The sequence below is a fragment of the Triturus cristatus genome, chromosome 12 (genome assembly GCF_964204655.1).
Source record: "Triturus cristatus chromosome 12, aTriCri1.1, whole genome shotgun sequence".
Classification (NCBI taxonomy): domain Eukaryota; kingdom Metazoa; phylum Chordata; class Amphibia; order Caudata; family Salamandridae; genus Triturus; species Triturus cristatus.
This window is the reverse complement of record NC_140595.1, coordinates 442,811,153-442,825,030: the sequence shown is the minus strand read 5'-3', so window position 1 is coordinate 442,825,030 and position 13,878 is coordinate 442,811,153.

Genomic DNA, 13,878 nt, shown 5'->3' with positions numbered 1-13,878 from the left:
ATTCGAGCATTTTGGCTGGAGCAGGCAGCAGAGATATAGGACGGAAGTTTTTAAGCATTTCTGGGTCCAAGGTGGGCTTTTTAAGCAAGGGCCTCACTATCGCCCTTTTCCAGGCTACCGGAAAAATACCCTGTGCCATGGCACCATTCATCACCTCCATCAAAGGAGGTAATAGGGTGTCCCGACATGCTTTCAACACTTTCAGGGGACAAGGGTCCAAATGAGAGGCTGACTTTGTCCTGTTCAGCAGAAGATCAAGCTCCTCAAGGGAAAGCGGCGGGAAAAGAGTGAGGGTCTTAGAGGGATCACTAGTCCAAGACTCCAGTTTTCCCAGGGCCAAGGGGGAGTGAGTCCCCAAGGTACTCCTCTGTGTTTCCAGAGCAAGATAGATGTCCTCGATTTTATTGTGGAAAAACTCTGAAATTTTATTACACAGCTCCTGCGACCCTACAACTGGATCAGGCACTTGAAGGGAACAAAGGGAGTCCACGATCTTAAAAAGTTCCTTAGATGATGAAAGGGATGTGGTAAGGTTAGAGAAAATCTCCTGCTTTTCCTTTATCATCAGTGATGTCATTTGAGATGTCATCAGTGATCTCATCAGTGATGTCACTGACCATGTCATGAATGATGCAATATGTGACATCATCAGCAGTGCATTGCGGGCGCGTGAGTTATAGTTAGCAGAACTAACTATAACAGAAGAATTTCTATGGTTTTGTATGAGTGAAATGGGCAGCTAACTATAACACCCCTGAAACCTATGGTTTTTTCTGTGAATATATATATATGTATTACCTACTGGCGGTCGCTGGTTGACGAATCTTCGTGAAATATTCAAAACGTTGGTCCCGCTCAGGTCAGCTCCTATCCTGAAAGTTTCAGGGTGATTCGCCAAGCGGGGGCCGAGAAAAAAGGGGGGTCCCAAAACGCATTTTCTCCATGTTATTTCCAATAGGAAACTTTAGACAAGATTACAGCCCAAACTGCAGAACGGAATTTCACCAAATTTGGCAAAATGGTAGCCCTTGGTTCAGAAAGATACCTTTTTTTTAAATGGTGTGAATCTGTTAAGTAGTTGCTGAGAAATTAAAAAAATAAGATTCAAAAAATCCATTTCCCATAGGAAACTTTATGCAAGGACACAGCCAAAACTACTGAACGGATTTACCCCCAAATTTGGCAAAAAGGTTCTGCTTGGCTCAGAAAGCAACCTTTTTAAAAATGGTGTAAATCCATTCAGTAGTTGCTTTGATAATCAAAAATAAAAGTTTCGATAGTTAGAGGCGTGGTGGATCCGCGCACCCTCCCGATCACGAGCTGCATTCTTATTGGCTGTCAATACTTCAAACCGGGAAGTGTTGGCAGACATTTTGTGCCTCGGTACAACCAAGGCACAAGAAAACAGGAAAACAAACATGAAAAACAAGAAAAGGGGGCACGGTAGAAACAGGTGGAGGTACCTGGTGGGCTACTCAGGATTCAAGGGGATTTTATCCCCCAAACTCAAAACATGCCACGGGGTGCGTTTGCACAGAGGTAGTCCAGGCCATGCCCCTTTTTACACCTCTCTGCAACGCAGCTCTTTGGCGTTTACTGGAGGTACCTGGTGGGCTAGTTTGCACACATGTAACCTCAGGCCCCCACTCCCTTCACCAGTGTGCAAACGTGCCCTGTGGTGCATTTTAAGAGGTAGTTTTAATCCACCTGCCCTATTATGTACTAGGGACTTACAGCGGAGGTCATGCTAATCACCGGGTACCCCAACGCATAGTGTTCCCTAGTGTATGTAGGTGTTTTCACTGTATTCTAAATGTCTTTTAGCATAGCACTGGCTCTAGGACTGGTTAGTCAGAGCCAGTTACCACCAGTACCCGTCTGAAAAAGTTGTGGGCACAGGAGGACTTTCTAATCCTCTGTTGGTTCTTTCGGCACATCTCTTTTTCTTCCTGCACTTTTCTTCATCGTTGTGGACTTCTGTTGCTTCTTTCTGCATTTCTTTTTATTCGTTCTGTGCGTTGTTTCTTCTTTCATCACATGTCCTACCTCTGTAGGCATAGTTAGAAACTAGCATTTAAAAAACCTTTGAAATTCACTGAAAAAACAATAGGTCTCAGGCACGTTGTAGTTAGAAATTAGCATTTAAAAAACCTTAGAAATTCACTTAAAAAACCATAGGTTTCATGCACGTTATAGTTAGAAATCAGCATTTAAAAAACCTTTGAAATTCACTGAAAAAAACATAGGTTTCAGGCACGTTATAGTTAGAAATTAGCATTTAAAAAACCTTAGAAATTCAGTGAAAAAAACATAGGTTTTTGGGGCGTTATAGTTAGTTGGACATTTCACTCGTACAAAACTGGAGAAATTCCCCCGTTCTAGTTAGTTCATCTAACTATAACTCGCGCCCCCGCAATGCACTTCTGATGACGTCACATATTATATCACTCATGACATGGTCAGTGACATCACTGATGACATCTCAAATAACATCACTGATGACATCATCCAGTGACTGTGTCTTTCTGTAAAGTTTAAATATGTTTATTATATAGGGAAAGGCATATTGAAGAATGAGTGGGGGTATAAGTGTTCAAAATGTAAGGCCTGCAAGCACGGTGTTAACACTAGAACAGTCCATCTTCCCCTCAGAAAAACCCCTTTTGAAATTCGGCGATGTCACTCATGTAAGACGGATTTCGCAGTATATGTTCTTCGTTGCACTTGCGGCAACATGTACGTGGGTAGTACCATACACCCCGTACATGTCCGGATATTGCAGCACTTAAGAGCCATCAGCAATGATGACCCAGCGTATCCGGTAGCAAGACATAAAAACACACACCATGGGGGTAAAGCAGATGAACTTTCCTACTTTGTGATCGACAGTATTACTAAAAACATAAGTGGGGGGAACAGACAATTGTCACTCAGGAGACTGGAATCCAGGTACATTATCCTATTAGACTGTAAAATTCCAAGTGGGATGAACGGAGACAAGGCACTGAATGTTCACCTTTAACCAAATTTAGCCTCTTAATAACACCAATACATATGCTGCTGTTCCTGCATCTTAACTCTGTCCGCAGCATTAGGTTCTCTTTTCCTATTATTATGTATTTATTTCGGTTTGGCACAAATGTTATAATTTTCACTGTTAAATATATATTTTTTATCATTCGATATTTTTGACCAGCATTACCACACTGTAAATTGAGTATACACATAGTTAAAGTAGGCTACGCAACTATTGTCACACATGACAGTAATATACCAACATTGCCCACTAGGGCTATACATCACGCCAGCCACCATCTAAGTTCCCATGCCTGAATCAAGTTAGCAGACGAGACCTAATGAGATTGTGTTACACCTACATAACACTTTTAAAGTTATCAACAACATGTCATGTACATTTACTCACCTAACTGAAGCATCACACACTTGTGTCGATCTTCCCAGTTTTACCTAGGTAGCATTATTAGGTGTACTATACATATGCACCCTGATGATTGTGGAACTCACGGCAGCGGCAACTCTTCTATGTCTCTGTAATCCGCCGCCGACACGTAATATGTCACCACCATGCTATGTTTGAACATTTTTACACTCGTACTTTATATTTCAGTGGCTTTACTCTAAATATACTCCTACACATTTGTAAATAGCACATAATTTAATTTGTTGTGATTTTAACAACAGTAAATCACACGTAGGTTTTAGTGTTAGCTGTTTTTTACAGAGTGTATTAACATGCTTGACTTTTCACTTCTTCTATGTCCTTTGTAGATAAAAGCAGTACATTGCAGAGATACCAGATGTAGTGAGCAAGGCGGTTTCATCCACCGATACGCGACTATAAGATCTTATGGAATAAACACTTCTCTTTGACAGGATGTCCCATGGTGTCAGCGACTGCTTTGTATACTTGAAATCAGGTTTGGTACTATATATATATATATATATATATATATATATATATATATATATATATGTATATTACCTACTGGCGGTCGCCAGTGGGTAGTTATAGTTATGACCAAGTTTCCATAGGAAGAACATTTTTCGTTTTGCTTATAACTTTGGCGTCGTTTGATGAATCTTCATAAAAGTTTCCAAACTAATTCTTTGTTCATATCAGCTACTATGTTGAAAGTTTGTGGGTGATTCATCAAGGGTGGGCTGGGAAAAAAGGGGGGTCCCAAAACGTGTTTTCTCCATGCAATTTCCATAGGAAACTTTAGACAAGGCTACAGGTCGAACGGGTGAATGGAATTACCCCAAATTTGGCAGGGAGAAGGGTTTTGGTCTAGAAAGCACGCTTTTGTTTATTTGGTGTAAATCTGTTCAGTAGTTTTGGAGAAATATCGAAATTTACAGATATCGATATTTTGATAATTCTGCCATCTGATTGGCTGAGGCGTTACAAGCACGAGCTTGCTGCTTATTGGCTGCGAGCAGCGAGCGGTTGCAACTAGGAAGTGTTGGCAGCCATTTTGTGATTCTGTTGAAGCGAGTAAGGGGAAAAAAGAACAAAAAAAGTAGGAAAGAGGAGGGTAGGAGCACTGTAACCTCTGTGGGGTGTTGAGGGTGGGCTATACAGGGTGTGCGAAGCGAACTACTCGTCCCTACCTGTCTGAAAGTGCTGGGCTATGGAAATTAACTGAGGTATTGCCTAGAGTCTGATGCTCATAAGGTGAGATGCTGCGGGACTCTGGGATGAAAGCGTGAGTCCAAAGTGTGTGTCATATGCTGTGAAGTCATGTGCTCTGGCCGCTGTGTCACATCTGTCCAAGTAGTGTCAGCATGTAGTTATACCTACTCGGAGGAACTTTTGTTTCGAACATTGTAACTTGTGTATTGTGCTTAGGGGGTGTTATACAGGGAGTGCGAAGGTAAATTTGCACGTATCAAATCAATTCGGTATTTGTAAAGTGCAAACTACTCACTCCTACAGGTCTGATGGTGCTGGGGACGTAAGCTGAGCAGCTGCCAGACTCAGGGATAAAGCTGTTGAACTACTGACCCCTACCGGTCTGAAAGTGCGGGGTACGGAAATTAAGTGAGGTATTGCCTAGCGTGTCATGCTGCTAAACTGAGCTGCTGCTGGACTCGGGGATGAAACCGTGAGCCCAAACTGTGTGTCCTATGCTGTGAAGTCATGTGCTCTGGGCGCTGTGCCACACCTGTGCAAGTAGTGTCAGCAATATTTTGTACGTAGTAGGAGGAAGTTTTGTTTGGTACACGGTAACTTATATATGGTGCTTAGGTGGTGTTATACAGGGAGTGCGAAGGTAAATCAATACGGTATTTGTAAAGCGCAAACTACTCACCCCTATGGGTCTGAAGGCCCTGGAGGCTGGTGTGGAAATTATGTGAGCTATTAAGTGAGCTATTGCTCAGAGTCACATGGTGGTGAGCTAAGCTGTTTCCGGAGCAGGGGATTAAACCGTGAGCCCTGTGTTCTGAACTCATGTTTTCTGGCCGCTGCGGCACACCTGTCCAAGTAGTGTCAGCATGTGTGCATACGTACTAGGAGGAACTTTTGTTTTAAACAGTGTGACGTCTGTAGGGTGATTGGGGGTGCTACAGAGGGAGTTTGAAGTTCAATTGTGCCGTTTCGAATCAATTTGGTATTTGTAAAGTGCAAACTACTCACTTGTATGGGTCTGCAGGTGCTGGGGGCCGGCGTGGAAATTAAGTGAGCTATTGCTCAGAGTCACATGGTGCTATCCTGAGCTGTTCCTAGAGCCGGTGATCAAAGCGAGAGCTCTGTGCTCCAAAGTCAGATGGTCTGGCTGCTACGCCACAGCTGTGGGGAAAATACATTTTGGCGAGGGTCCGGGAGTTGCTGTTACCTGGCCCTAAAATAGCGGGCCTAAGTTGTCAGTTATAAGGCGGCTCTAAAAAGAACCTCTGTGTTTATTAGTTGCCGCTACATATAAGTGCGGATGCACAGCTTCAGGTTATTCAGAAAAACTCGATTTCTCTGATCTGTGAAGTGTACTCCTTCACTTCTGTAAATATCAGCCATATCAAAACGTATGCTGTTGTTGTAGATCAACCCTATTCTATGGTCTCTGAGGTATGCAGACACAGCTTTGTTGACATTCTTCCTAGATATTTCAATCTGAGGACAAAATTGTTTTAACCATTTCCACTTCTGTCTTTGGCATATATTGGAATATACAAAGACAGTTTGAGGCAAAAGCAACATCAATTGTTTAAAGGAGTCCTTCATTAGCATTCCCAAACCTACCCCAGTCAATGTGCCTAGGTCGTTTCCACCACAGTGCACAATCATGAGGTCAGGGTGTTGGAGATGCAAACAGGTTTTGACCAAAGGCAACAATTGGTGCCACTTCAATCCTCTCTGTGCAAACCGTTTAATGTCCACATTTTGTAAACCTAGGTCTAAGTCAATACGTCTCTGTTCTGCATACCTCTTGCACCATAAAACATAGCTATGTCCTACGATCCACACTAGCATTTTGAAGGTATGGCTGAAAGTTATGGAAAGATGTCTGTTGCTCATGCAGTTCCTTCGTAGAGTAAGAGATATCTTTAAAGATGGGGAAAAATCTTTTTTTTTCCACAGAAAATGATAATTGATTGGAAGATAAGAAGCATTGGGTACTGTGAACTAGGCTGCATATTAGTTGCGTGAAAAAGCATGTTTGTCATTGGTTCATAAAGAGCAGTCTAAACGTGGAGTACATACGATAGGATGAAATGTGCTCAGCTCAACCAGACGTGCTACTTGCATTTGGAAGGTACATTTGGAACTTAAAACAATGGTGAACTTTTAACCCGCAGGTGCTGTTAAATGTTCGAGAATATGCTTGAAAATAAAAACATTACGTTTAAAAAAATCATGAACTTTTAACCTGCAGGTGTCGTAGAATGTTGCAGAAAGTGTGGTGATAAAATAGGTTGAACATCTGACCTGTATGTGGCGCAGAATATTAAGTAGCTTTTCATATGGAAAATTCAAAAATAACCAATGGAGATAAGTTTTGGAATGTCGATGATGGAATGAAGTATTCTGATGTGTTCTTTACATGTATTATATGTGGAGCGACAGAGAAATTGTGCCATTACTGGTTCCATTCTTGATGAAAGCGGTGCATTACATGTACTGTGTGACAAAGAAAGAATTGCATGCGTGTGTGACATTTGAAATCTGCATACCAACTACAAAGGTGAGGTAGAAATGAACAAGGTGTGTTATGTGTTCTGTAGTAGTGATTAAGTATTTGAGGTGATGTTTTTAAGTTTGAAAGTATTTTTATTTCAAAATAATATACTGTTAGTAAATTGTGGTGTTTCATATTGGTTATAAAATATGCATACATTTTGACCTGTTGTTAAATAAGTACTTTATATATGTTTAGGAATTTTTCACAAAGAAGAAGTGTAGTTTGTCATCTTTAAAGGACTATATGGTTTTGAAAATGAGGTACAGCGTTAATTTGGGTTTGCTAATGTATTCAGGCGAGATAAACAAAATGTCCCACGTTTGCAAATTATACTTTTTGTGGAAATAGTGGGGAAGGGGGTGGGTAGGAGATGTATGTGTTATTAAGTTAAAAGCAATAAAAACAAACCCAGAAATGTTATGTGGACAGGTTGTGGTCTCATTTTTGACACTGAGAGGTAGATTTGAATATAGGTCGAGGTAGGTTGTTGTACTGTGAGGCCGTCTACAGTGTTTGGAGATTACATGGAGAGGAGATGGAGATAGCAAAAGTGATACGTTCCTTTTATATGTACGCATAGTTTGAATCATTTGATCATAGGTTGAGATATAATATGAACATGGTTTCTGGTTTGCATTTGGGTATAGTTAATAGTTTTAGTAGTTTCTGACTAGTGAATAATAAAAAGGTAGATATACTAAAATACATGGTAGTAAACGTATGAATGATTGTCTGTTCTTATGAAATAGAAGTGGTTGGGGAGTGTTTATTTAGAAGAGATGTTTCATAAATGTGTGAGAGATAAAAAATAAATGAAAATGTTTGGTATATTTTCTGTATGACTTTCTTGACATTAGTAAACTACATGTGATTATAAGTGATACTAATTGTCAGGCTGTGTCCCTGTGCTGAACATAAGTAGGTGTTTAAGTGGTTCGGGTTTTACCAGTGCTCAGCTTCACTATCCCTTTTGAGATACTCATCAATTTTTTCATTCCATTTAATGTCCTTAATATACATACAGTAAAGGGGCGGTATATCAAAAGTTTGGGAATTACAACTTTGTTTACTCTCCCCAACCCCCGCTATAAACTCTACAGAGTGTTTAAACGACTTTAGTAACATACAGATGTCTAGCTAGTAAAGGTGGTGTAGTGCCACTGGGCCCATTTATAAACCGTGCTATGGGATGGTTTATGTTTTACCCGCCAATTTGCATGTTTGAATACTTTTTGCTGATAAGCGTTCCAGCAGACACCTGTTAAAATTAAGCCTGTGTATGGGTATAGTGGCACTACTAGGAATGGTGGGGGTTTCTGTTTGATTTCGTACGGTTAAGCAAGGGCGGGGTGGGGGTGGGGGAGGTAGATATGTTGGTGATTAAAACACAGACTTTAGTAACGTGCAGATGTGTAGCTACTAAAGGTGATTTAGTACCACTGGGACCATTTATAGAGCGCCCTATGGCATGGTATATGTTATACCCACAAATTTGCATGTTTTAATACGTTTCGCTGATAAGCGTTTCGGGAGACATCTGTTGAAATTAAGCCTCTGTTTGGCTATAGTGGCGCTTCCAGGTTTGCTGGGGCTCTTTGTTTTATTGCGTATAGTTAAGCAAGGGCGGGTGTGGAGGTGTTGTAGTGGAACTGGGACTATTTATAAACTGCCTTATGGTATGGTTTATGTTTTAGTTGCAAAATTGCAGGTTTTAATACCTTTTGCTGATGAACGTTCCGGCAGACACCTGTTGAAATTAAGTCTATGTATGGCTATAGTGGCGCTAACGGGAGTGCTGGGGCTCGTTATTTGATTTTGTAAGGTTAAGCAAGGGTAGGGGTGGGGGAGGTGGGTATGTTGCTGATTATAACACTGACATTTGTAACGTGCACATGTGTAGCTAGTAAAGGTGATGTAGTGCCACTGGGTCAATTTATAAAGCGCTCTATGACATGGTATATGTTTTATCTGAAAATGTGCATGTTTTAATACCTTTTGTTGCTGAGCGTTCTGGCAGACACTTGTTGAAATTAAGTCTCTGTATTGTTATAGTGGCTGTACCAGGTTTGCTGGGGCTCTTTCTTTGATTTCATAAGTTTAAGGATGGGGATGAGGGTGGTGTAGTGGCACTGGGCCCATTTATGAACCGCTTTATGGTATGGTATATGGTTCACTCGCAAATTTGCATGTTTTGATACCTTTTGGAGATGAGTGTTCCAGTTGGTCTAAATCAAGATAACTAGCATTGTGTGCTTAAGAAAATCCCCTCCAATTTTCCTACCTTCGGAAAACACACTCTTTAAAGGATTTCCCTTCCTCCTACAACGTGGCTCACCTAGCATGATGTCTCCACTTCTCAGTAGTGAGCAAAATGAGCAAAATGAGCATGCGCACATCGATGTGTATGCTCTCAGTGCAGTCCAATAAAAAAAAAAAGAAAACTGACTACCTTTGCGAGGGCCAAAAATAGAGCCTGATAGAGACCCGTTTCGAGGACCCCTGAAAATAATTGCCTGTGCTCAGACCCGGCCCACTTAAATCCCTGCATCCATCCATCCTAAGCACTGCGCCATCCAACCATCTTTCAATTCATCCATACATTCCTACCTACATACATACATACATCTGTCCCTGCACTTCTCCTAAGCATCTATCAGCCCACTCGCCTATGGTAAGCACTGTGCCATCCATCCTGCCATACGCCCATATATCCATACATACATCTATCCCAGAACCAATCCTAAGCATCTATCAGCCCACCCGTCTATCCTAAGTACTGGTCCATGCATCCATTCATCCTTACATCCATCCATACATCCATACATCCATCCATCTAGCTATCCATTCATCCATCTGGCCATCTATCTAGTTGCTCTTTATTCAACAATCCGTCCTTATTTCTGTGCACCCTCCGCCCCGATCCTAAATACTGCGTATTATACTCATCCACCCAGCCTCTTAAGAGGTCAAAAAGGCTGGCGATAAGCATTGACAGGCAGATGTTTCTGATAAAGAACAGGAAAGCTTTGAGTTGCTGTTTGTGGACCATAGTTCACCACCCTACTCTGGTGGTGCTTTAAACAAAGGTTGATCCAGCCAAAAGAAATGTAAAGCAGCTTTTCAGTGTAAGACGTTAATTTAGAAACATAACGTTTTGTCCATTTCTATATAGGAACACTGCTTTAAACTGTCCGTGACTGACAGATACTGAATACCTGTAGTTCTTACATTTGAGAGAGTATACTAGACAGCTAATTTGGGGTGCTGAGAACCTGCACTTCTATATTTCTATGTGAAGCAGAGCATAGGAATGTAAAGGTAATTCCAAAGCTACTATCTTCATATTAAAGAGGGGGTGTGAGAGCTAAGTGAGCCAGGCAAAGCGTGTGTTTTCATAGCACTAAAACAAGACACTGTGAAAGGTCAGAGCAGGGTCGTGCTGGAGTTAGGCGCCTGTGGTAGTCTCCAGAGGCGCAACCAATAGGAAAAATTTGGGGAGAGGCTAATTCTTTCAGCAATAGGCAGAGTGGGGAAGTAGGGGCTCTAAAAAAGGTTGAAAAAGAACAGAGCCTCATTTACAAGCAAATCGTCTTTTGAAGACCTGTGAAGTACTCGGTTGCGGCTCTGTGTGTGCTCCTGGGAAGCTGTGTCAGGGAGTCCGGGGAAATGGGTGTTGTGTGCCTGGTGGTCTCTCTCCTAATCACGATAGTTGCACTGCCCCATCCGGGGTGGTGTCCCTCTATGCGCACAGCGCTATGGGGTAACAAAGTTACCAAGTCTTCTCAAACGAAAATTGAATCAAAGTTCATTTATTCATGATAGAAAGTTCTTATGCTGTATTACAGATTTCACATGTTGTGTCAACAACGGTACCAACGGATATCCTCAATGCATTTCGGGTTGGAACCCTTCATCAGGAGGAATCCTATAACAAAAATAGGAGATAATGTAGCATGTCCCCTCAGGGGATTCCATAATTCAACAAATAATAAGCAAAAGAGAACCACAGTATTTGACCTAAAACCATATACAAATGAATATGTGACATATTCCATCCGGGATACCAAACACTGAGAAAGTACGCAATAGAACGTGAAGGAACACAATTGTGAAGAATCACCAAACGTGTGAACGTTATATCCAAACTAACCGCTGTGTTCAGTTTAACGCGTGTAGATAGTGCGCCGAAGTAAAACACGGTAACGGCAACACAGAGAAAGTGCGCAATAGAAAGTAAAGAAACGCAATTGTGAAGAATCACCAAACGTGTGAAGTTATACCCAAACTAACCGCTGTATTTAGTTTGACGCGTGTAGAGAGTGCGCCGTGATAGAATACGGTAACGGCAACAATGAGTGAAATAAAACCAAGTACCAAGGTCAGAAAGGTTGATTAATTAGGGAAGTTACCTCGGCTCGTTAGTTAGACGGGCATCTCCAAAATGCTCCGATCCGGAAGGATGTTTACTGTGCGTATAGCCGTGTTAAGTATAGAAAGCAAATAGTCAACAGAAAAAGAGGACTCGAAGTATAGCGGCCATCTTAAAGAAGGAAAATGGGCTTAAAGTTATGACGGTGTCAAATCGTAAGTGTAATGAACATCGGTAAAAGATAAGTCGAAGGAAAAACATGTGTGTTTGCAGATAACGTGAGATTAGTTAGGTGCAAAGTAACTACAAACTGAATGTGAATTCAGCTTATGGTATCAAGTATTAGTTGGAAGGAAGTTGTGTCAGGAACAATAAAGCTGTAGAAAGTCAGAAAAAATCAACAAAAGGTCCAGAGATATATTGAGGAAGAAATGACTAACGTATAAAGAGGAATAGGTTGAAAGAACAAGAATGGGTTGAATAAACAAGGAAATATAAGAGAAAATAAGAAAGAATAAAAGTGCTTGACATTGAAAACATTAAAAAATTAAAAAATTGAGTGTCTTTCAAATAAAGCATGAAATGTTTAAACATTTGTACATTCTCGCAGGCATCAATACAAAGTCAAATAAAGCAACTGAGTTTGAGGCGGTCATTCAGTCCAAGGGGTACCATGGAGTTCATTTTGTATATCCAAAAGATTTCTCTTTGGATCAGAAATTTTCTGTTGTCACATCCTTCTCTTAATGGAACTGTCTCACACACTAGGAAGCGTAATTGACTGACATTGTGTTTGTGTTCATTGAAGTGTGCAGCTACTGTGGATTTGGGGTTGTTATTGCGAATATTACTTTTGTGTTCATTTAGTCGAGTTTTCATCTTTCTTTCAGTTTTACCGATATACGGCAGGCCACATGGACACTTCAACATGTAAACAACGTTTTTAGAATCGCAGGTCACTGAAACAAAGAGTTTTATGTTATGGCCTTTGGTTGGATGCTGTATGTTGTTGCCTATAATGATATTGTTACAGTTACCACAATTGTGGCAAGGTATGGTACCCTTATATTCGGAAAAGCACTGTGGGGAGCGTGTTGGTTTTAATAACTCCATGAAATTCTTGCTCCTTTCGTAGGCAAATAATGGTTGATCTGAAAAAATCTGATTGAAGTCAGACTCCATTTGTAGTAGGGGCCAGTGCCTGAGAATGGATTTCCTGATGTTGAAACTTTCGGTTGAAAATTTTGTGACCATAACCATTCTCGAAGGTGATTCTGAAGATGTTGGTTGTTTGTCCAACAATGCTCTCCTTTGTTTGTTTAGCGATTTATCAATGGCTTTTTCAAAGATTTGTAATGGATAGCCTCGCTCTACAGAGCGTCGTTCCATGTCCAAGGTTTGCTGGGTAAGTTGCTGCGGTTCAGAAATAATTCGTTTTATCCTGAGAATTTGTGAGTATGGTAGGTGACGTTTAAGTGATGGCTGATGAAAGCTGAGGTAATGTAACAAGTTGTTTCTGTCCGTGTCCTTCCTGTAAAGTGTGGTTTGGATGTGTTGATCAACAATGTAAATAGAAACATCTAAAAAATTAATGTGTGTGTCACTGATGTGGAAGGTAAATTTCAACCTGTCTTTGATGGTGTTGAGATTCTCAATCGCTTCCATCAATGTGGTCTTGGAACCTCTCCAAATTAAAAAAATGTCGTCAATGTAGCGGACAAACAGTAACAAATGATTCTCCCAAGGTGTGGTGTGCAGAATATGATCCAACTCAAACTTGTGCATGAACAGGTTGGCGTAGCAAGGGGCTGCGCAATTGCCCATGGAAGTTCCGTTCAATTGAAGGAAAAATTGGTTGTTGTGACAAAAATAACTGTGATAAAATGTAAAGTGTAAAAGCTCCATTAAAAAAACCTGTAAATCATAAGGAGTCTGTGATTGTAAAAGGAAATGTTCCGTGGCCTCTAACCCCATGTCATGGGGGATTGAAGTGAAAAGGGAAGTCACGTCTATCGTACAGAAGTACATGTCAGTTTCCCATGGGATGTTGAAATTAAGAAGAATGTTCAAAAAGTCTGTGGTGTCTTTTACTAAGGTAGACATAGACTGCACAAGAGGGTGAAGGTGCCTGTCTAGATATTTGCCGACTGGTTCATGAAGCGAGCCTCTAGTTGAAACAATGGGCCGCATGGGAGGATCCAGTAAATTCTTATGTATCTTGGGTAACATCCGTAGAGACGGGCTTCTAGGGAATTTAGAAATTTTTCTGTGTCACCAATGGTGCCCGATAGGACTGCTTTATCCACGAGA